Source organism: Salvelinus alpinus, chromosome 22, assembly GCF_045679555.1.
Source record: "Salvelinus alpinus chromosome 22, SLU_Salpinus.1, whole genome shotgun sequence".
Classification (NCBI taxonomy): Eukaryota; Metazoa; Chordata; class Actinopteri; order Salmoniformes; family Salmonidae; genus Salvelinus; species Salvelinus alpinus.
The window spans coordinates 27,387,566-27,407,477 of record NC_092107.1 but is presented as its reverse complement, the minus strand read 5'-3'; the positions used below and the strand labels follow the sequence as shown (position 1 = coordinate 27,407,477).

At 43.7% G+C, this 19,912-nt stretch overlaps 26 non-coding genes across 26 annotated transcripts; all 26 read left to right on the top strand.

The window, feature by feature from the left end:
- The first annotated feature begins 376 nt into the window (after window positions 1-376).
- On the top strand, window positions 377-448 carry trnap-ugg (transfer RNA proline (anticodon UGG)). The gene has a single exon. It is a non-coding gene; the product is annotated as a tRNA-Pro (tRNA).
- Window positions 449-1,143: 695 nt separating this feature from the next.
- On the top strand, window positions 1,144-1,215 carry trnap-ugg (transfer RNA proline (anticodon UGG)). The gene has a single exon. It is a non-coding gene; the product is annotated as a tRNA-Pro (tRNA).
- Window positions 1,216-1,910: 695 nt separating this feature from the next.
- On the top strand, window positions 1,911-1,982 carry trnap-ugg (transfer RNA proline (anticodon UGG)). Its single transcript has one exon. It is a non-coding gene; the product is annotated as a tRNA-Pro (tRNA).
- Window positions 1,983-2,677: 695 nt separating this feature from the next.
- Window positions 2,678-2,749, top strand: trnap-ugg (transfer RNA proline (anticodon UGG)). Its single transcript has one exon. It is a non-coding gene; the product is annotated as a tRNA-Pro (tRNA).
- Window positions 2,750-3,444: 695 nt separating this feature from the next.
- trnap-ugg (transfer RNA proline (anticodon UGG)) lies at window positions 3,445-3,516 on the top strand. Its single transcript has one exon. It is a non-coding gene; the product is annotated as a tRNA-Pro (tRNA).
- A 695-nt stretch (window positions 3,517-4,211) lies between these two features.
- Window positions 4,212-4,283, top strand: trnap-ugg (transfer RNA proline (anticodon UGG)). The gene has a single exon. It is a non-coding gene; the product is annotated as a tRNA-Pro (tRNA).
- Window positions 4,284-4,978: 695 nt separating this feature from the next.
- Window positions 4,979-5,050, top strand: trnap-ugg (transfer RNA proline (anticodon UGG)). The gene has a single exon. It is a non-coding gene; the product is annotated as a tRNA-Pro (tRNA).
- A 695-nt stretch (window positions 5,051-5,745) lies between these two features.
- trnap-ugg (transfer RNA proline (anticodon UGG)) lies at window positions 5,746-5,817 on the top strand. Its single transcript has one exon. It is a non-coding gene; the product is annotated as a tRNA-Pro (tRNA).
- A 695-nt stretch (window positions 5,818-6,512) lies between these two features.
- trnap-ugg (transfer RNA proline (anticodon UGG)) lies at window positions 6,513-6,584 on the top strand. Its single transcript has one exon. It is a non-coding gene; the product is annotated as a tRNA-Pro (tRNA).
- Window positions 6,585-7,279: 695 nt separating this feature from the next.
- trnap-ugg (transfer RNA proline (anticodon UGG)) lies at window positions 7,280-7,351 on the top strand. The gene has a single exon. It is a non-coding gene; the product is annotated as a tRNA-Pro (tRNA).
- A 695-nt stretch (window positions 7,352-8,046) lies between these two features.
- trnap-ugg (transfer RNA proline (anticodon UGG)) lies at window positions 8,047-8,118 on the top strand. Its single transcript has one exon. It is a non-coding gene; the product is annotated as a tRNA-Pro (tRNA).
- A 695-nt stretch (window positions 8,119-8,813) lies between these two features.
- trnap-ugg (transfer RNA proline (anticodon UGG)) lies at window positions 8,814-8,885 on the top strand. The gene has a single exon. It is a non-coding gene; the product is annotated as a tRNA-Pro (tRNA).
- Window positions 8,886-9,580: 695 nt separating this feature from the next.
- On the top strand, window positions 9,581-9,652 carry trnap-ugg (transfer RNA proline (anticodon UGG)). Its single transcript has one exon. It is a non-coding gene; the product is annotated as a tRNA-Pro (tRNA).
- Window positions 9,653-10,347: 695 nt separating this feature from the next.
- trnap-ugg (transfer RNA proline (anticodon UGG)) lies at window positions 10,348-10,419 on the top strand. The gene has a single exon. It is a non-coding gene; the product is annotated as a tRNA-Pro (tRNA).
- Window positions 10,420-11,114: 695 nt separating this feature from the next.
- trnap-ugg (transfer RNA proline (anticodon UGG)) lies at window positions 11,115-11,186 on the top strand. The gene has a single exon. It is a non-coding gene; the product is annotated as a tRNA-Pro (tRNA).
- Window positions 11,187-11,881: 695 nt separating this feature from the next.
- Window positions 11,882-11,953, top strand: trnap-ugg (transfer RNA proline (anticodon UGG)). The gene has a single exon. It is a non-coding gene; the product is annotated as a tRNA-Pro (tRNA).
- A 695-nt stretch (window positions 11,954-12,648) lies between these two features.
- trnap-ugg (transfer RNA proline (anticodon UGG)) lies at window positions 12,649-12,720 on the top strand. Its single transcript has one exon. It is a non-coding gene; the product is annotated as a tRNA-Pro (tRNA).
- A 695-nt stretch (window positions 12,721-13,415) lies between these two features.
- trnap-ugg (transfer RNA proline (anticodon UGG)) lies at window positions 13,416-13,487 on the top strand. Its single transcript has one exon. It is a non-coding gene; the product is annotated as a tRNA-Pro (tRNA).
- Window positions 13,488-14,182: 695 nt separating this feature from the next.
- Window positions 14,183-14,254, top strand: trnap-ugg (transfer RNA proline (anticodon UGG)). The gene has a single exon. It is a non-coding gene; the product is annotated as a tRNA-Pro (tRNA).
- A 695-nt stretch (window positions 14,255-14,949) lies between these two features.
- On the top strand, window positions 14,950-15,022 carry trnap-ugg (transfer RNA proline (anticodon UGG)). Its single transcript has one exon. It is a non-coding gene; the product is annotated as a tRNA-Pro (tRNA).
- Window positions 15,023-15,717: 695 nt separating this feature from the next.
- trnap-ugg (transfer RNA proline (anticodon UGG)) lies at window positions 15,718-15,789 on the top strand. Its single transcript has one exon. It is a non-coding gene; the product is annotated as a tRNA-Pro (tRNA).
- Window positions 15,790-16,484: 695 nt separating this feature from the next.
- On the top strand, window positions 16,485-16,557 carry trnap-ugg (transfer RNA proline (anticodon UGG)). The gene has a single exon. It is a non-coding gene; the product is annotated as a tRNA-Pro (tRNA).
- A 695-nt stretch (window positions 16,558-17,252) lies between these two features.
- Window positions 17,253-17,325, top strand: trnap-ugg (transfer RNA proline (anticodon UGG)). Its single transcript has one exon. It is a non-coding gene; the product is annotated as a tRNA-Pro (tRNA).
- A 695-nt stretch (window positions 17,326-18,020) lies between these two features.
- trnap-ugg (transfer RNA proline (anticodon UGG)) lies at window positions 18,021-18,093 on the top strand. The gene has a single exon. It is a non-coding gene; the product is annotated as a tRNA-Pro (tRNA).
- Window positions 18,094-18,788: 695 nt separating this feature from the next.
- trnap-ugg (transfer RNA proline (anticodon UGG)) lies at window positions 18,789-18,860 on the top strand. The gene has a single exon. It is a non-coding gene; the product is annotated as a tRNA-Pro (tRNA).
- A 695-nt stretch (window positions 18,861-19,555) lies between these two features.
- Window positions 19,556-19,627, top strand: trnap-ugg (transfer RNA proline (anticodon UGG)). The gene has a single exon. It is a non-coding gene; the product is annotated as a tRNA-Pro (tRNA).
- Window positions 19,628-19,912: the final 285 nt, after the last annotated feature.

Sequence of the window (19,912 nt, the reverse complement as noted above, 5' to 3'; positions counted from 1 at the left end):
GTTCGGAAGCTACAGACATTTATGGGGATTCCAATGGGGATTTTATCATTTATTCACATACCGGTGCGTCAATCGGCTCAAATTCAATGAGCTCCAATTCGTTTTGATGTCTTCTTTTTCAACTTCAAAATCTTCATTTAGCTCTTCTTCATTTGTTTCTTGCTGTTACAGAAAATGAAAATTGAATCTGAAAGACTCGGCAGATGAATTACAGAGGATTTGAACTGAAACCTGGTCAACTGCTTGGAAGACAGCTATGCTCACAAGTATACCAACAAAACTCACGTGATTCACTGTGGCCTGGCACCATCGACAAGTCAATCCATATCCTCACCGTCATTGCTGGCGACAGCAAAAAAAATGTCTTTGATGAAATGGCTCGTTGGTCTAGGGGTATGATTCTCGCTTTGGGTGCGAGAGGTCCCGGGTTCAAATCCCGGACGAGCCCTTTAACAGTCTGAGACAGGCGGATCTTTGGCTACTGGTTGGAGGGTGCAACTGCCATCCCTGGAGTGCAGGACGAGGTGGCTGAGTGATTAAGGCAATGGACTGCTAATCATTTGTGCTTTGCACAAGTGGCTTCAACATTGCACAACTTTTATTCATTTCTTCCTTGATTAAAAATCTGTAATTTTAACCGGTACTGGTTACCTTCAGACGAGTCCTGTGACACTTGTGGGGGTCGTAGAGCAAAACTGAGAACGGCATTGTGTTTGTTAGAGTCTCCCCTTTCCATAGAATGGTCAAACAATTTTGTTGGTCAAACCGTTCGGAAGCTACAGACATTTATGGGGATTCCAATGGGGATTTTATCATTTATTCACATACCGGTGCGTCAATCGGCTCAAATTCAATGAGCTCCAATTCGTTTTGATGTCTTCTTTTTCAACTTCAAAATCTTCATTTAGCTCTTCTTCATTTGTTTCTTGCTGTTACAGAAAATGAAAATTGAATCTGAAAGACTCGGCAGATGAATTACAGAGGATTTGAACTGAAACCTGGTCAACTGCTTGGAAGACAGCTATGCTCACAAGTATACCAACAAAACTCACGTGATTCACTGTGGCCTGGCACCATCGACAAGTCAATCCATATCCTCACCGTCATTGCTGGCGACAGCAAAAAAAATGTCTTTGATGAAATGGCTCGTTGGTCTAGGGGTATGATTCTCGCTTTGGGTGCGAGAGGTCCCGGGTTCAAATCCCGGACGAGCCCTTTAACAGTCTGAGACAGGCGGATCTTTGGCTACTGGTTGGAGGGTGCAACTGCCATCCCTGGAGTGCAGGACGAGGTGGCTGAGTGATTAAGGCAATGGACTGCTAATCATTTGTGCTTTGCACAAGTGGCTTCAACATTGCACAACTTTTATTCATTTCTTCCTTGATTAAAAATCTGTAATTTTAACCGGTACTGGTTACCTTCAGACGAGTCCTGTGACACTTGTGGGGGTCGTAGAGCAAAACTGAGAACGGCATTGTGTTTGTTAGAGTCTCCCCTTTCCATAGAATGGTCAAACAATTTTGTTGGTCAAACCGTTCGGAAGCTACAGACATTTATGGGGATTCCAATGGGGATTTTATCATTTATTCACATACCGGTGCGTCAATCGGCTCAAATTCAATGAGCTCCAATTCGTTTTGATGTCTTCTTTTTCAACTTCAAAATCTTCATTTAGCTCTTCTTCATTTGTTTCTTGCTGTTACAGAAAATGAAAATTGAATCTGAAAGACTCGGCAGATGAATTACAGAGGATTTGAACTGAAACCTGGTCAACTGCTTGGAAGACAGCTATGCTCACAAGTATACCAACAAAACTCACGTGATTCACTGTGGCCTGGCACCATCGACAAGTCAATCCATATCCTCACCGTCATTGCTGGCGACAGCAAAAAAAATGTCTTTGATGAAATGGCTCGTTGGTCTAGGGGTATGATTCTCGCTTTGGGTGCGAGAGGTCCCGGGTTCAAATCCCGGACGAGCCCTTTAACAGTCTGAGACAGGCGGATCTTTGGCTACTGGTTGGAGGGTGCAACTGCCATCCCTGGAGTGCAGGACGAGGTGGCTGAGTGATTAAGGCAATGGACTGCTAATCATTTGTGCTTTGCACAAGTGGCTTCAACATTGCACAACTTTTATTCATTTCTTCCTTGATTAAAAATCTGTAATTTTAACCGGTACTGGTTACCTTCAGACGAGTCCTGTGACACTTGTGGGGGTCGTAGAGCAAAACTGAGAACGGCATTGTGTTTGTTAGAGTCTCCCCTTTCCATAGAATGGTCAAACAATTTTGTTGGTCAAACCGTTCGGAAGCTACAGACATTTATGGGGATTCCAATGGGGATTTTATCATTTATTCACATACCGGTGCGTCAATCGGCTCAAATTCAATGAGCTCCAATTCGTTTTGATGTCTTCTTTTTCAACTTCAAAATCTTCATTTAGCTCTTCTTCATTTGTTTCTTGCTGTTACAGAAAATGAAAATTGAATCTGAAAGACTCGGCAGATGAATTACAGAGGATTTGAACTGAAACCTGGTCAACTGCTTGGAAGACAGCTATGCTCACAAGTATACCAACAAAACTCACGTGATTCACTGTGGCCTGGCACCATCGACAAGTCAATCCATATCCTCACCGTCATTGCTGGCGACAGCAAAAAAAATGTCTTTGATGAAATGGCTCGTTGGTCTAGGGGTATGATTCTCGCTTTGGGTGCGAGAGGTCCCGGGTTCAAATCCCGGACGAGCCCTTTAACAGTCTGAGACAGGCGGATCTTTGGCTACTGGTTGGAGGGTGCAACTGCCATCCCTGGAGTGCAGGACGAGGTGGCTGAGTGATTAAGGCAATGGACTGCTAATCATTTGTGCTTTGCACAAGTGGCTTCAACATTGCACAACTTTTATTCATTTCTTCCTTGATTAAAAATCTGTAATTTTAACCGGTACTGGTTACCTTCAGACGAGTCCTGTGACACTTGTGGGGGTCGTAGAGCAAAACTGAGAACGGCATTGTGTTTGTTAGAGTCTCCCCTTTCCATAGAATGGTCAAACAATTTTGTTGGTCAAACCGTTCGGAAGCTACAGACATTTATGGGGATTCCAATGGGGATTTTATCATTTATTCACATACCGGTGCGTCAATCGGCTCAAATTCAATGAGCTCCAATTCGTTTTGATGTCTTCTTTTTCAACTTCAAAATCTTCATTTAGCTCTTCTTCATTTGTTTCTTGCTGTTACAGAAAATGAAAATTGAATCTGAAAGACTCGGCAGATGAATTACAGAGGATTTGAACTGAAACCTGGTCAACTGCTTGGAAGACAGCTATGCTCACAAGTATACCAACAAAACTCACGTGATTCACTGTGGCCTGGCACCATCGACAAGTCAATCCATATCCTCACCGTCATTGCTGGCGACAGCAAAAAAAATGTCTTTGATGAAATGGCTCGTTGGTCTAGGGGTATGATTCTCGCTTTGGGTGCGAGAGGTCCCGGGTTCAAATCCCGGACGAGCCCTTTAACAGTCTGAGACAGGCGGATCTTTGGCTACTGGTTGGAGGGTGCAACTGCCATCCCTGGAGTGCAGGACGAGGTGGCTGAGTGATTAAGGCAATGGACTGCTAATCATTTGTGCTTTGCACAAGTGGCTTCAACATTGCACAACTTTTATTCATTTCTTCCTTGATTAAAAATCTGTAATTTTAACCGGTACTGGTTACCTTCAGACGAGTCCTGTGACACTTGTGGGGGTCGTAGAGCAAAACTGAGAACGGCATTGTGTTTGTTAGAGTCTCCCCTTTCCATAGAATGGTCAAACAATTTTGTTGGTCAAACCGTTCGGAAGCTACAGACATTTATGGGGATTCCAATGGGGATTTTATCATTTATTCACATACCGGTGCGTCAATCGGCTCAAATTCAATGAGCTCCAATTCGTTTTGATGTCTTCTTTTTCAACTTCAAAATCTTCATTTAGCTCTTCTTCATTTGTTTCTTGCTGTTACAGAAAATGAAAATTGAATCTGAAAGACTCGGCAGATGAATTACAGAGGATTTGAACTGAAACCTGGTCAACTGCTTGGAAGACAGCTATGCTCACAAGTATACCAACAAAACTCACGTGATTCACTGTGGCCTGGCACCATCGACAAGTCAATCCATATCCTCACCGTCATTGCTGGCGACAGCAAAAAAAATGTCTTTGATGAAATGGCTCGTTGGTCTAGGGGTATGATTCTCGCTTTGGGTGCGAGAGGTCCCGGGTTCAAATCCCGGACGAGCCCTTTAACAGTCTGAGACAGGCGGATCTTTGGCTACTGGTTGGAGGGTGCAACTGCCATCCCTGGAGTGCAGGACGAGGTGGCTGAGTGATTAAGGCAATGGACTGCTAATCATTTGTGCTTTGCACAAGTGGCTTCAACATTGCACAACTTTTATTCATTTCTTCCTTGATTAAAAATCTGTAATTTTAACCGGTACTGGTTACCTTCAGACGAGTCCTGTGACACTTGTGGGGGTCGTAGAGCAAAACTGAGAACGGCATTGTGTTTGTTAGAGTCTCCCCTTTCCATAGAATGGTCAAACAATTTTGTTGGTCAAACCGTTCGGAAGCTACAGACATTTATGGGGATTCCAATGGGGATTTTATCATTTATTCACATACCGGTGCGTCAATCGGCTCAAATTCAATGAGCTCCAATTCGTTTTGATGTCTTCTTTTTCAACTTCAAAATCTTCATTTAGCTCTTCTTCATTTGTTTCTTGCTGTTACAGAAAATGAAAATTGAATCTGAAAGACTCGGCAGATGAATTACAGAGGATTTGAACTGAAACCTGGTCAACTGCTTGGAAGACAGCTATGCTCACAAGTATACCAACAAAACTCACGTGATTCACTGTGGCCTGGCACCATCGACAAGTCAATCCATATCCTCACCGTCATTGCTGGCGACAGCAAAAAAAATGTCTTTGATGAAATGGCTCGTTGGTCTAGGGGTATGATTCTCGCTTTGGGTGCGAGAGGTCCCGGGTTCAAATCCCGGACGAGCCCTTTAACAGTCTGAGACAGGCGGATCTTTGGCTACTGGTTGGAGGGTGCAACTGCCATCCCTGGAGTGCAGGACGAGGTGGCTGAGTGATTAAGGCAATGGACTGCTAATCATTTGTGCTTTGCACAAGTGGCTTCAACATTGCACAACTTTTATTCATTTCTTCCTTGATTAAAAATCTGTAATTTTAACCGGTACTGGTTACCTTCAGACGAGTCCTGTGACACTTGTGGGGGTCGTAGAGCAAAACTGAGAACGGCATTGTGTTTGTTAGAGTCTCCCCTTTCCATAGAATGGTCAAACAATTTTGTTGGTCAAACCGTTCGGAAGCTACAGACATTTATGGGGATTCCAATGGGGATTTTATCATTTATTCACATACCGGTGCGTCAATCGGCTCAAATTCAATGAGCTCCAATTCGTTTTGATGTCTTCTTTTTCAACTTCAAAATCTTCATTTAGCTCTTCTTCATTTGTTTCTTGCTGTTACAGAAAATGAAAATTGAATCTGAAAGACTCGGCAGATGAATTACAGAGGATTTGAACTGAAACCTGGTCAACTGCTTGGAAGACAGCTATGCTCACAAGTATACCAACAAAACTCACGTGATTCACTGTGGCCTGGCACCATCGACAAGTCAATCCATATCCTCACCGTCATTGCTGGCGACAGCAAAAAAAATGTCTTTGATGAAATGGCTCGTTGGTCTAGGGGTATGATTCTCGCTTTGGGTGCGAGAGGTCCCGGGTTCAAATCCCGGACGAGCCCTTTAACAGTCTGAGACAGGCGGATCTTTGGCTACTGGTTGGAGGGTGCAACTGCCATCCCTGGAGTGCAGGACGAGGTGGCTGAGTGATTAAGGCAATGGACTGCTAATCATTTGTGCTTTGCACAAGTGGCTTCAACATTGCACAACTTTTATTCATTTCTTCCTTGATTAAAAATCTGTAATTTTAACCGGTACTGGTTACCTTCAGACGAGTCCTGTGACACTTGTGGGGGTCGTAGAGCAAAACTGAGAACGGCATTGTGTTTGTTAGAGTCTCCCCTTTCCATAGAATGGTCAAACAATTTTGTTGGTCAAACCGTTCGGAAGCTACAGACATTTATGGGGATTCCAATGGGGATTTTATCATTTATTCACATACCGGTGCGTCAATCGGCTCAAATTCAATGAGCTCCAATTCGTTTTGATGTCTTCTTTTTCAACTTCAAAATCTTCATTTAGCTCTTCTTCATTTGTTTCTTGCTGTTACAGAAAATGAAAATTGAATCTGAAAGACTCGGCAGATGAATTACAGAGGATTTGAACTGAAACCTGGTCAACTGCTTGGAAGACAGCTATGCTCACAAGTATACCAACAAAACTCACGTGATTCACTGTGGCCTGGCACCATCGACAAGTCAATCCATATCCTCACCGTCATTGCTGGCGACAGCAAAAAAAATGTCTTTGATGAAATGGCTCGTTGGTCTAGGGGTATGATTCTCGCTTTGGGTGCGAGAGGTCCCGGGTTCAAATCCCGGACGAGCCCTTTAACAGTCTGAGACAGGCGGATCTTTGGCTACTGGTTGGAGGGTGCAACTGCCATCCCTGGAGTGCAGGACGAGGTGGCTGAGTGATTAAGGCAATGGACTGCTAATCATTTGTGCTTTGCACAAGTGGCTTCAACATTGCACAACTTTTATTCATTTCTTCCTTGATTAAAAATCTGTAATTTTAACCGGTACTGGTTACCTTCAGACGAGTCCTGTGACACTTGTGGGGGTCGTAGAGCAAAACTGAGAACGGCATTGTGTTTGTTAGAGTCTCCCCTTTCCATAGAATGGTCAAACAATTTTGTTGGTCAAACCGTTCGGAAGCTACAGACATTTATGGGGATTCCAATGGGGATTTTATCATTTATTCACATACCGGTGCGTCAATCGGCTCAAATTCAATGAGCTCCAATTCGTTTTGATGTCTTCTTTTTCAACTTCAAAATCTTCATTTAGCTCTTCTTCATTTGTTTCTTGCTGTTACAGAAAATGAAAATTGAATCTGAAAGACTCGGCAGATGAATTACAGAGGATTTGAACTGAAACCTGGTCAACTGCTTGGAAGACAGCTATGCTCACAAGTATACCAACAAAACTCACGTGATTCACTGTGGCCTGGCACCATCGACAAGTCAATCCATATCCTCACCGTCATTGCTGGCGACAGCAAAAAAAATGTCTTTGATGAAATGGCTCGTTGGTCTAGGGGTATGATTCTCGCTTTGGGTGCGAGAGGTCCCGGGTTCAAATCCCGGACGAGCCCTTTAACAGTCTGAGACAGGCGGATCTTTGGCTACTGGTTGGAGGGTGCAACTGCCATCCCTGGAGTGCAGGACGAGGTGGCTGAGTGATTAAGGCAATGGACTGCTAATCATTTGTGCTTTGCACAAGTGGCTTCAACATTGCACAACTTTTATTCATTTCTTCCTTGATTAAAAATCTGTAATTTTAACCGGTACTGGTTACCTTCAGACGAGTCCTGTGACACTTGTGGGGGTCGTAGAGCAAAACTGAGAACGGCATTGTGTTTGTTAGAGTCTCCCCTTTCCATAGAATGGTCAAACAATTTTGTTGGTCAAACCGTTCGGAAGCTACAGACATTTATGGGGATTCCAATGGGGATTTTATCATTTATTCACATACCGGTGCGTCAATCGGCTCAAATTCAATGAGCTCCAATTCGTTTTGATGTCTTCTTTTTCAACTTCAAAATCTTCATTTAGCTCTTCTTCATTTGTTTCTTGCTGTTACAGAAAATGAAAATTGAATCTGAAAGACTCGGCAGATGAATTACAGAGGATTTGAACTGAAACCTGGTCAACTGCTTGGAAGACAGCTATGCTCACAAGTATACCAACAAAACTCACGTGATTCACTGTGGCCTGGCACCATCGACAAGTCAATCCATATCCTCACCGTCATTGCTGGCGACAGCAAAAAAAATGTCTTTGATGAAATGGCTCGTTGGTCTAGGGGTATGATTCTCGCTTTGGGTGCGAGAGGTCCCGGGTTCAAATCCCGGACGAGCCCTTTAACAGTCTGAGACAGGCGGATCTTTGGCTACTGGTTGGAGGGTGCAACTGCCATCCCTGGAGTGCAGGACGAGGTGGCTGAGTGATTAAGGCAATGGACTGCTAATCATTTGTGCTTTGCACAAGTGGCTTCAACATTGCACAACTTTTATTCATTTCTTCCTTGATTAAAAATCTGTAATTTTAACCGGTACTGGTTACCTTCAGACGAGTCCTGTGACACTTGTGGGGGTCGTAGAGCAAAACTGAGAACGGCATTGTGTTTGTTAGAGTCTCCCCTTTCCATAGAATGGTCAAACAATTTTGTTGGTCAAACCGTTCGGAAGCTACAGACATTTATGGGGATTCCAATGGGGATTTTATCATTTATTCACATACCGGTGCGTCAATCGGCTCAAATTCAATGAGCTCCAATTCGTTTTGATGTCTTCTTTTTCAACTTCAAAATCTTCATTTAGCTCTTCTTCATTTGTTTCTTGCTGTTACAGAAAATGAAAATTGAATCTGAAAGACTCGGCAGATGAATTACAGAGGATTTGAACTGAAACCTGGTCAACTGCTTGGAAGACAGCTATGCTCACAAGTATACCAACAAAACTCACGTGATTCACTGTGGCCTGGCACCATCGACAAGTCAATCCATATCCTCACCGTCATTGCTGGCGACAGCAAAAAAAATGTCTTTGATGAAATGGCTCGTTGGTCTAGGGGTATGATTCTCGCTTTGGGTGCGAGAGGTCCCGGGTTCAAATCCCGGACGAGCCCTTTAACAGTCTGAGACAGGCGGATCTTTGGCTACTGGTTGGAGGGTGCAACTGCCATCCCTGGAGTGCAGGACGAGGTGGCTGAGTGATTAAGGCAATGGACTGCTAATCATTTGTGCTTTGCACAAGTGGCTTCAACATTGCACAACTTTTATTCATTTCTTCCTTGATTAAAAATCTGTAATTTTAACCGGTACTGGTTACCTTCAGACGAGTCCTGTGACACTTGTGGGGGTCGTAGAGCAAAACTGAGAACGGCATTGTGTTTGTTAGAGTCTCCCCTTTCCATAGAATGGTCAAACAATTTTGTTGGTCAAACCGTTCGGAAGCTACAGACATTTATGGGGATTCCAATGGGGATTTTATCATTTATTCACATACCGGTGCGTCAATCGGCTCAAATTCAATGAGCTCCAATTCGTTTTGATGTCTTCTTTTTCAACTTCAAAATCTTCATTTAGCTCTTCTTCATTTGTTTCTTGCTGTTACAGAAAATGAAAATTGAATCTGAAAGACTCGGCAGATGAATTACAGAGGATTTGAACTGAAACCTGGTCAACTGCTTGGAAGACAGCTATGCTCACAAGTATACCAACAAAACTCACGTGATTCACTGTGGCCTGGCACCATCGACAAGTCAATCCATATCCTCACCGTCATTGCTGGCGACAGCAAAAAAAATGTCTTTGATGAAATGGCTCGTTGGTCTAGGGGTATGATTCTCGCTTTGGGTGCGAGAGGTCCCGGGTTCAAATCCCGGACGAGCCCTTTAACAGTCTGAGACAGGCGGATCTTTGGCTACTGGTTGGAGGGTGCAACTGCCATCCCTGGAGTGCAGGACGAGGTGGCTGAGTGATTAAGGCAATGGACTGCTAATCATTTGTGCTTTGCACAAGTGGCTTCAACATTGCACAACTTTTATTCATTTCTTCCTTGATTAAAAATCTGTAATTTTAACCGGTACTGGTTACCTTCAGACGAGTCCTGTGACACTTGTGGGGGTCGTAGAGCAAAACTGAGAACGGCATTGTGTTTGTTAGAGTCTCCCCTTTCCATAGAATGGTCAAACAATTTTGTTGGTCAAACCGTTCGGAAGCTACAGACATTTATGGGGATTCCAATGGGGATTTTATCATTTATTCACATACCGGTGCGTCAATCGGCTCAAATTCAATGAGCTCCAATTCGTTTTGATGTCTTCTTTTTCAACTTCAAAATCTTCATTTAGCTCTTCTTCATTTGTTTCTTGCTGTTACAGAAAATGAAAATTGAATCTGAAAGACTCGGCAGATGAATTACAGAGGATTTGAACTGAAACCTGGTCAACTGCTTGGAAGACAGCTATGCTCACAAGTATACCAACAAAACTCACGTGATTCACTGTGGCCTGGCACCATCGACAAGTCAATCCATATCCTCACCGTCATTGCTGGCGACAGCAAAAAAAATGTCTTTGATGAAATGGCTCGTTGGTCTAGGGGTATGATTCTCGCTTTGGGTGCGAGAGGTCCCGGGTTCAAATCCCGGACGAGCCCTTTAACAGTCTGAGACAGGCGGATCTTTGGCTACTGGTTGGAGGGTGCAACTGCCATCCCTGGAGTGCAGGACGAGGTGGCTGAGTGATTAAGGCAATGGACTGCTAATCATTTGTGCTTTGCACAAGTGGCTTCAACATTGCACAACTTTTATTCATTTCTTCCTTGATTAAAAATCTGTAATTTTAACCGGTACTGGTTACCTTCAGACGAGTCCTGTGACACTTGTGGGGGTCGTAGAGCAAAACTGAGAACGGCATTGTGTTTGTTAGAGTCTCCCCTTTCCATAGAATGGTCAAACAATTTTGTTGGTCAAACCGTTCGGAAGCTACAGACATTTATGGGGATTCCAATGGGGATTTTATCATTTATTCACATACCGGTGCGTCAATCGGCTCAAATTCAATGAGCTCCAATTCGTTTTGATGTCTTCTTTTTCAACTTCAAAATCTTCATTTAGCTCTTCTTCATTTGTTTCTTGCTGTTACAGAAAATGAAAATTGAATCTGAAAGACTCGGCAGATGAATTACAGAGGATTTGAACTGAAACCTGGTCAACTGCTTGGAAGACAGCTATGCTCACAAGTATACCAACAAAACTCACGTGATTCACTGTGGCCTGGCACCATCGACAAGTCAATCCATATCCTCACCGTCATTGCTGGCGACAGCAAAAAAAATGTCTTTGATGAAATGGCTCGTTGGTCTAGGGGTATGATTCTCGCTTTGGGTGCGAGAGGTCCCGGGTTCAAATCCCGGACGAGCCCTTTAACAGTCTGAGACAGGCGGATCTTTGGCTACTGGTTGGAGGGTGCAACTGCCATCCCTGGAGTGCAGGACGAGGTGGCTGAGTGATTAAGGCAATGGACTGCTAATCATTTGTGCTTTGCACAAGTGGCTTCAACATTGCACAACTTTTATTCATTTCTTCCTTGATTAAAAATCTGTAATTTTAACCGGTACTGGTTACCTTCAGACGAGTCCTGTGACACTTGTGGGGGTCGTAGAGCAAAACTGAGAACGGCATTGTGTTTGTTAGAGTCTCCCCTTTCCATAGAATGGTCAAACAATTTTGTTGGTCAAACCGTTCGGAAGCTACAGACATTTATGGGGATTCCAATGGGGATTTTATCATTTATTCACATACCGGTGCGTCAATCGGCTCAAATTCAATGAGCTCCAATTCGTTTTGATGTCTTCTTTTTCAACTTCAAAATCTTCATTTAGCTCTTCTTCATTTGTTTCTTGCTGTTACAGAAAATGAAAATTGAATCTGAAAGACTCGGCAGATGAATTACAGAGGATTTGAACTGAAACCTGGTCAACTGCTTGGAAGACAGCTATGCTCACAAGTATACCAACAAAACTCACGTGATTCACTGTGGCCTGGCACCATCGACAAGTCAATCCATATCCTCACCGTCATTGCTGGCGACAGCAAAAAAAATGTCTTTGATGAAATGGCTCGTTGGTCTAGGGGTATGATTCTCGCTTTGGGTGCGAGAGGTCCCGGGTTCAAATCCCGGACGAGCCCTTTAACAGTCTGAGACAGGCGGATCTTTGGCTACTGGTTGGAGGGTGCAACTGCCATCCCTGGAGTGCAGGACGAGGTGGCTGAGTGATTAAGGCAATGGACTGCTAATCATTTGTGCTTTGCACAAGTGGCTTCAACATTGCACAACTTTTATTCATTTCTTCCTTGATTAAAAATCTGTAATTTTAACCGGTACTGGTTACCTTCAGACGAGTCCTGTGACACTTGTGGGGGTCGTAGAGCAAAACTGAGAACGGCATTGTGTTTGTTAGAGTCTCCCCTTTCCATAGAATGGTCAAACAATTTTGTTGGTCAAACCGTTCGGAAGCTACAGACATTTATGGGGATTCCAATGGGGATTTTATCATTTATTCACATACCGGTGCGTCAATCGGCTCAAATTCAATGAGCTCCAATTCGTTTTGATGTCTTCTTTTTCAACTTCAAAATCTTCATTTAGCTCTTCTTCATTTGTTTCTTGCTGTTACAGAAAATGAAAATTGAATCTGAAAGACTCGGCAGATGAATTACAGAGGATTTGAACTGAAACCTGGTCAACTGCTTGGAAGACAGCTATGCTCACAAGTATACCAACAAAACTCACGTGATTCACTGTGGCCTGGCACCATCGACAAGTCAATCCATATCCTCACCGTCATTGCTGGCGACAGCAAAAAAAATGTCTTTGATGAAATGGCTCGTTGGTCTAGGGGTATGATTCTCGCTTTGGGTGCGAGAGGTCCCGGGTTCAAATCCCGGACGAGCCCTTTAACAGTCTGAGACAGGCGGATCTTTGGCTACTGGTTGGAGGGTGCAACTGCCATCCCTGGAGTGCAGGACGAGGTGGCTGAGTGATTAAGGCAATGGACTGCTAATCATTTGTGCTTTGCACAAGTGGCTTCAACATTGCACAACTTTTATTCATTTCTTCCTTGATTAAAAATCTGTAATTTTAACCGGTACTGGTTACCTTCAGACGAGTCCTGTGACACTTGTGGGGGTCGTAGAGCAAAACTGAGAACGGCATTGTGTTTGTTAGAGTCTCCCCTTTCCATAGAATGGTCAAACAATTTTGTTGGTCAAACCGTTCGGAAGCTACAGACATTTATGGGGATTCCAATGGGGATTTTATCATTTATTCACATACCGGTGCGTCAATCGGCTCAAATTCAATGAGCTCCAATTCGTTTTGATGTCTTCTTTTTCAACTTCAAAATCTTCATTTAGCTCTTCTTCATTTGTTTCTTGCTGTTACAGAAAATGAAAATTGAATCTGAAAGACTCGGCAGATGAATTACAGAGGATTTGAACTGAAACCTGGTCAACTGCTTGGAAGACAGCTATGCTCACAAGTATACCAACAAAACTCACGTGATTCACTGTGGCCTGGCACCATCGACAAGTCAATCCATATCCTCACCGTCATTGCTGGCGACAGCAAAAAAAATGTCTTTGATGAAATGGCTCGTTGGTCTAGGGGTATGATTCTCGCTTTGGGTGCGAGAGGTCCCGGGTTCAAATCCCGGACGAGCCCTTTAACAGTCTGAGACAGGCGGATCTTTGGCTACTGGTTGGAGGGTGCAACTGCCATCCCTGGAGTGCAGGACGAGGTGGCTGAGTGATTAAGGCAATGGACTGCTAATCATTTGTGCTTTGCACAAGTGGCTTCAACATTGCACAACTTTTATTCATTTCTTCCTTGATTAAAAATCTGTAATTTTAACCGGTACTGGTTACCTTCAGACGAGTCCTGTGACACTTGTGGGGGTCGTAGAGCAAAACTGAGAACGGCATTGTGTTTGTTAGAGTCTCCCCTTTCCATAGAATGGTCAAACAATTTTGTTGGTCAAACCGTTCGGAAGCTACAGACATTTATGGGGATTCCAATGGGGATTTTATCATTTATTCACATACCGGTGCGTCAATCGGCTCAAATTCAATGAGCTCCAATTCGTTTTGATGTCTTCTTTTTCAACTTCAAAATCTTCATTTAGCTCTTCTTCATTTGTTTCTTGCTGTTACAGAAAATGAAAATTGAATCTGAAAGACTCGGCAGATGAATTACAGAGGATTTGAACTGAAACCTGGTCAACTGCTTGGAAGACAGCTATGCTCACAAGTATACCAACAAAACTCACGTGATTCACTGTGGCCTGGCACCATCGACAAGTCAATCCATATCCTCACCGTCATTGCTGGCGACAGCAAAAAAAATGTCTTTGATGAAATGGCTCGTTGGTCTAGGGGTATGATTCTCGCTTTGGGTGCGAGAGGTCCCGGGTTCAAATCCCGGACGAGCCCTTTAACAGTCTGAGACAGGCGGATCTTTGGCTACTGGTTGGAGGGTGCAACTGCCATCCCTGGAGTGCAGGACGAGGTGGCTGAGTGATTAAGGCAATGGACTGCTAATCATTTGTGCTTTGCACAAGTGGCTTCAACATTGCACAACTTTTATTCATTTCTTCCTTGATTAAAAATCTGTAATTTTAACCGGTACTGGTTACCTTCAGACGAGTCCTGTGACACTTGTGGGGGTCGTAGAGCAAAACTGAGAACGGCATTGTGTTTGTTAGAGTCTCCCCTTTCCATAGAATGGTCAAACAATTTTGTTGGTCAAACCGTTCGGAAGCTACAGACATTTATGGGGATTCCAATGGGGATTTTATCATTTATTCACATACCGGTGCGTCAATCGGCTCAAATTCAATGAGCTCCAATTCGTTTTGATGTCTTCTTTTTCAACTTCAAAATCTTCATTTAGCTCTTCTTCATTTGTTTCTTGCTGTTACAGAAAATGAAAATTGAATCTGAAAGACTCGGCAGATGAATTACAGAGGATTTGAACTGAAACCTGGTCAACTGCTTGGAAGACAGCTATGCTCACAAGTATACCAACAAAACTCACGTGATTCACTGTGGCCTGGCACCATCGACAAGTCAATCCATATCCTCACCGTCATTGCTGGCGACAGCAAAAAAAATGTCTTTGATGAAATGGCTCGTTGGTCTAGGGGTAATGATTCTCGCTTTGGGTGCGAGAGGTCCCGGGTTCAAATCCCGGACGAGCCCTTTAACAGTCTGAGACAGGCGGATCTTTGGCTACTGGTTGGAGGGTGCAACTGCCATCCCTGGAGTGCAGGACGAGGTGGCTGAGTGATTAAGGCAATGGACTGCTAATCATTTGTGCTTTGCACAAGTGGCTTCAACATTGCACAACTTTTATTCATTTCTTCCTTGATTAAAAATCTGTAATTTTAACCGGTACTGGTTACCTTCAGACGAGTCCTGTGACACTTGTGGGGGTCGTAGAGCAAAACTGAGAACGGCATTGTGTTTGTTAGAGTCTCCCCTTTCCATAGAATGGTCAAACAATTTTGTTGGTCAAACCGTTCGGAAGCTACAGACATTTATGGGGATTCCAATGGGGATTTTATCATTTATTCACATACCGGTGCGTCAATCGGCTCAAATTCAATGAGCTCCAATTCGTTTTGATGTCTTCTTTTTCAACTTCAAAATCTTCATTTAGCTCTTCTTCATTTGTTTCTTGCTGTTACAGAAAATGAAAATTGAATCTGAAAGACTCGGCAGATGAATTACAGAGGATTTGAACTGAAACCTGGTCAACTGCTTGGAAGACAGCTATGCTCACAAGTATACCAACAAAACTCACGTGATTCACTGTGGCCTGGCACCATCGACAAGTCAATCCATATCCTCACCGTCATTGCTGGCGACAGCAAAAAAAATGTCTTTGATGAAATGGCTCGTTGGTCTAGGGGTATGATTCTCGCTTTGGGTGCGAGAGGTCCCGGGTTCAAATCCCGGACGAGCCCTTTAACAGTCTGAGACAGGCGGATCTTTGGCTACTGGTTGGAGGGTGCAACTGCCATCCCTGGAGTGCAGGACGAGGTGGCTGAGTGATTAAGGCAATGGACTGCTAATCATTTGTGCTTTGCACAAGTGGCTTCAACATTGCACAACTTTTATTCATTTCTTCCTTGATTAAAAATCTGTAATTTTAACCGGTACTGGTTACCTTCAGACGAGTCCTGTGACACTTGTGGGGGTCGTAGAGCAAAACTGAGAACGGCATTGTGTTTGTTAGAGTCTCCCCTTTCCATAGAATGGTCAAACAATTTTGTTGGTCAAACCGTTCGGAAGCTACAGACATTTATGGGGATTCCAATGGGGATTTTATCATTTATTCACATACCGGTGCGTCAATCGGCTCAAATTCAATGAGCTCCAATTCGTTTTGATGTCTTCTTTTTCAACTTCAAAATCTTCATTTAGCTCTTCTTCATTTGTTTCTTGCTGTTACAGAAAATGAAAATTGAATCTGAAAGACTCGGCAGATGAATTACAGAGGATTTGAACTGAAACCTGGTCAACTGCTTGGAAGACAGCTATGCTCACAAGTATACCAACAAAACTCACGTGATTCACTGTGGCCTGGCACCATCGACAAGTCAATCCATATCCTCACCGTCATTGCTGGCGACAGCAAAAAAAATGTCTTTGATGAAATGGCTCGTTGGTCTAGGGGTAATGATTCTCGCTTTGGGTGCGAGAGGTCCCGGGTTCAAATCCCGGACGAGCCCTTTAACAGTCTGAGACAGGCGGATCTTTGGCTACTGGTTGGAGGGTGCAACTGCCATCCCTGGAGTGCAGGACGAGGTGGCTGAGTGATTAAGGCAATGGACTGCTAATCATTTGTGCTTTGCACAAGTGGCTTCAACATTGCACAACTTTTATTCATTTCTTCCTTGATTAAAAATCTGTAATTTTAACCGGTACTGGTTACCTTCAGACGAGTCCTGTGACACTTGTGGGGGTCGTAGAGCAAAACTGAGAACGGCATTGTGTTTGTTAGAGTCTCCCCTTTCCATAGAATGGTCAAACAATTTTGTTGGTCAAACCGTTCGGAAGCTACAGACATTTATGGGGATTCCAATGGGGATTTTATCATTTATTCACATACCGGTGCGTCAATCGGCTCAAATTCAATGAGCTCCAATTCGTTTTGATGTCTTCTTTTTCAACTTCAAAATCTTCATTTAGCTCTTCTTCATTTGTTTCTTGCTGTTACAGAAAATGAAAATTGAATCTGAAAGACTCGGCAGATGAATTACAGAGGATTTGAACTGAAACCTGGTCAACTGCTTGGAAGACAGCTATGCTCACAAGTATACCAACAAAACTCACGTGATTCACTGTGGCCTGGCACCATCGACAAGTCAATCCATATCCTCACCGTCATTGCTGGCGACAGCAAAAAAAATGTCTTTGATGAAATGGCTCGTTGGTCTAGGGGTAATGATTCTCGCTTTGGGTGCGAGAGGTCCCGGGTTCAAATCCCGGACGAGCCCTTTAACAGTCTGAGACAGGCGGATCTTTGGCTACTGGTTGGAGGGTGCAACTGCCATCCCTGGAGTGCAGGACGAGGTGGCTGAGTGATTAAGGCAATGGACTGCTAATCATTTGTGCTTTGCACAAGTGGCTTCAACATTGCACAACTTTTATTCATTTCTTCCTTGATTAAAAATCTGTAATTTTAACCGGTACTGGTTACCTTCAGACGAGTCCTGTGACACTTGTGGGGGTCGTAGAGCAAAACTGAGAACGGCATTGTGTTTGTTAGAGTCTCCCCTTTCCATAGAATGGTCAAACAATTTTGTTGGTCAAACCGTTCGGAAGCTACAGACATTTATGGGGATTCCAATGGGGATTTTATCATTTATTCACATACCGGTGCGTCAATCGGCTCAAATTCAATGAGCTCCAATTCGTTTTGATGTCTTCTTTTTCAACTTCAAAATCTTCATTTAGCTCTTCTTCATTTGTTTCTTGCTGTTACAGAAAATGAAAATTGAATCTGAAAGACTCGGCAGATGAATTACAGAGGATTTGAACTGAAACCTGGTCAACTGCTTGGAAGACAGCTGTGCTCACAAGTATACCAACAAAACTCACGTGATTCACTGTGGCCTGGCACCATCGACAAGTCAATCCATATCCTCACCGTCATTGCTGGCGACAGCAAAAAAAATGTCTTTGATGAAATGGCTCGTTGGTCTAGGGGTAATGATTCTCGCTTTGGGTGCGAGAGGTCCCGGGTTCAAATCCCGGACGAGCCCTTTAACAGTCTGAGACAGGCGGATCTTTGGCTACTGGTTGGAGGGTGCAACTGCCATCCCTGGAGTGCAGGACGAGGTGGCTGAGTGATTAAGGCAATGGACTGCTAATCATTTGTGCTTTGCACAAGTGGCTTCAACATTGCACAACTTTTATTCATTTCTTCCTTGATTAAAAATCTGTAATTTTAACCGGTACTGGTTACCTTCAGACGAGTCCTGTGACACTTGTGGGGGTCGTAGAGCAAAACTGAGAACGGCATTGTGTTTGTTAGAGTCTCCCCTTTCCATAGAATGGTCAAACAATTTTGTTGGTCAAACCGTTCGGAAGCTACAGACATTTATGGGGATTCCAATGGGGATTTTATCATTTATTCACATACCGGTGCGTCAATCGGCTCAAATTCAATGAGCTCCAATTCGTTTTGATGTCTTCTCTTTCAACTTCAAAATCTTCATTTAGCTCTTCTTCATTTGTTTCTTGCTGTTACAGAAAATGAAAATTGAATCTGAAAGACTCGGCAGATGAATTACAGAGGATTTGAACTGAAACCTGGTCAACTGCTTGGAAGACAGCTATGCTCACAAGTATACCAACAAAACTCACGTGATTCACTGTGGCCTGGCACCATCGACAAGTCAATCCATATCCTCACCGTCATTGCTGGCGACAGCAAAAAAAATGTATTTGATGAAATGGCTCGTTGGTCTAGGGGTAATATTCTCGCTTTGGGTGCGAGAGGTCCCGGGTTCAAATCCCGGACGAGCCCTTTAACAGTCTGAGACAGGCGGATCTTTGGCTACTGGTTGGAGGGTGCAACTGCCATCCCTGGAGTGCAGGACGAGGTGGCTGAGTGATTAAGGCAATGGACTGCTAATCATTTGTGCTTTGCACAAGTGGCTTCAACATTGCACAAATTTTATTCATTTCTTCCTTGATTAAAAATCTGTAATTTTAACCGGTACTGGTTACCTTCAGACGAGTCCTGTGACACTTGTGGGGGTCGTAGAGCAAAACTGAGAACGGCATTGTGTTTGTTAGAGTCTCCCCTTTCCATAGAATGGTCAAACAATTTTGTTGGTCAAACCGTTCGGAAGCTACAGACATTTATGGGGATTCCAATGGGGATTTTATCATTTATTCACATACCGGTGCGTCAATCGGCTCAAATTCAATGAGCTCCAATTCGTTTTGATGTCTTCTTTTTCAACTTCAAAATCTTCATTTAGCTCTTCTTCATTTGTTTCTTGCTGTTACAGAAAATGAAAATTGAATCTGAAAGACTCGGCAGATGAATTACAGAGGATTTGAACTGAAACCTGGTCAACTGCTTGGAAGACAGCTATGCTCACAAGTATACCAACAAAACTCACGTGATTCACTGTGGCCTGGCACCATCGACAAGTCAATCCATATCCTCACCGTCATTGCTGGCGACAGCAAAAAAAATGTCTTTGATGAAATGGCTCGTTGGTCTAGGGGTATGATTCTCGCTTTGGGTGCGAGAGGTCCCGGGTTCAAATCCCGGTCGAGCCCTTTAACAGTCTGAGACAGGCGGATATTTGGCTACTGGTTGGAGGTTGCAACTGCCATCCCTGGAGTGCAGGACGAGGTGGCTGAGTGATTAAGGCAATGGACTGCTAATCATTTGTGCTTTGCACAAGTGGCTTCAACATTGCACAACTTTTATTCATTTCTTCCTTGATTAAAAATCTGTAATTTTAACCGGTACTGGTTACCTTCAGACGAGTCCTGTGACACTTGTGGGGGTCGTAGAGCAAAACTGAGAACGGCATTGTGTTTGTTAGAGTCTCCCCTTTC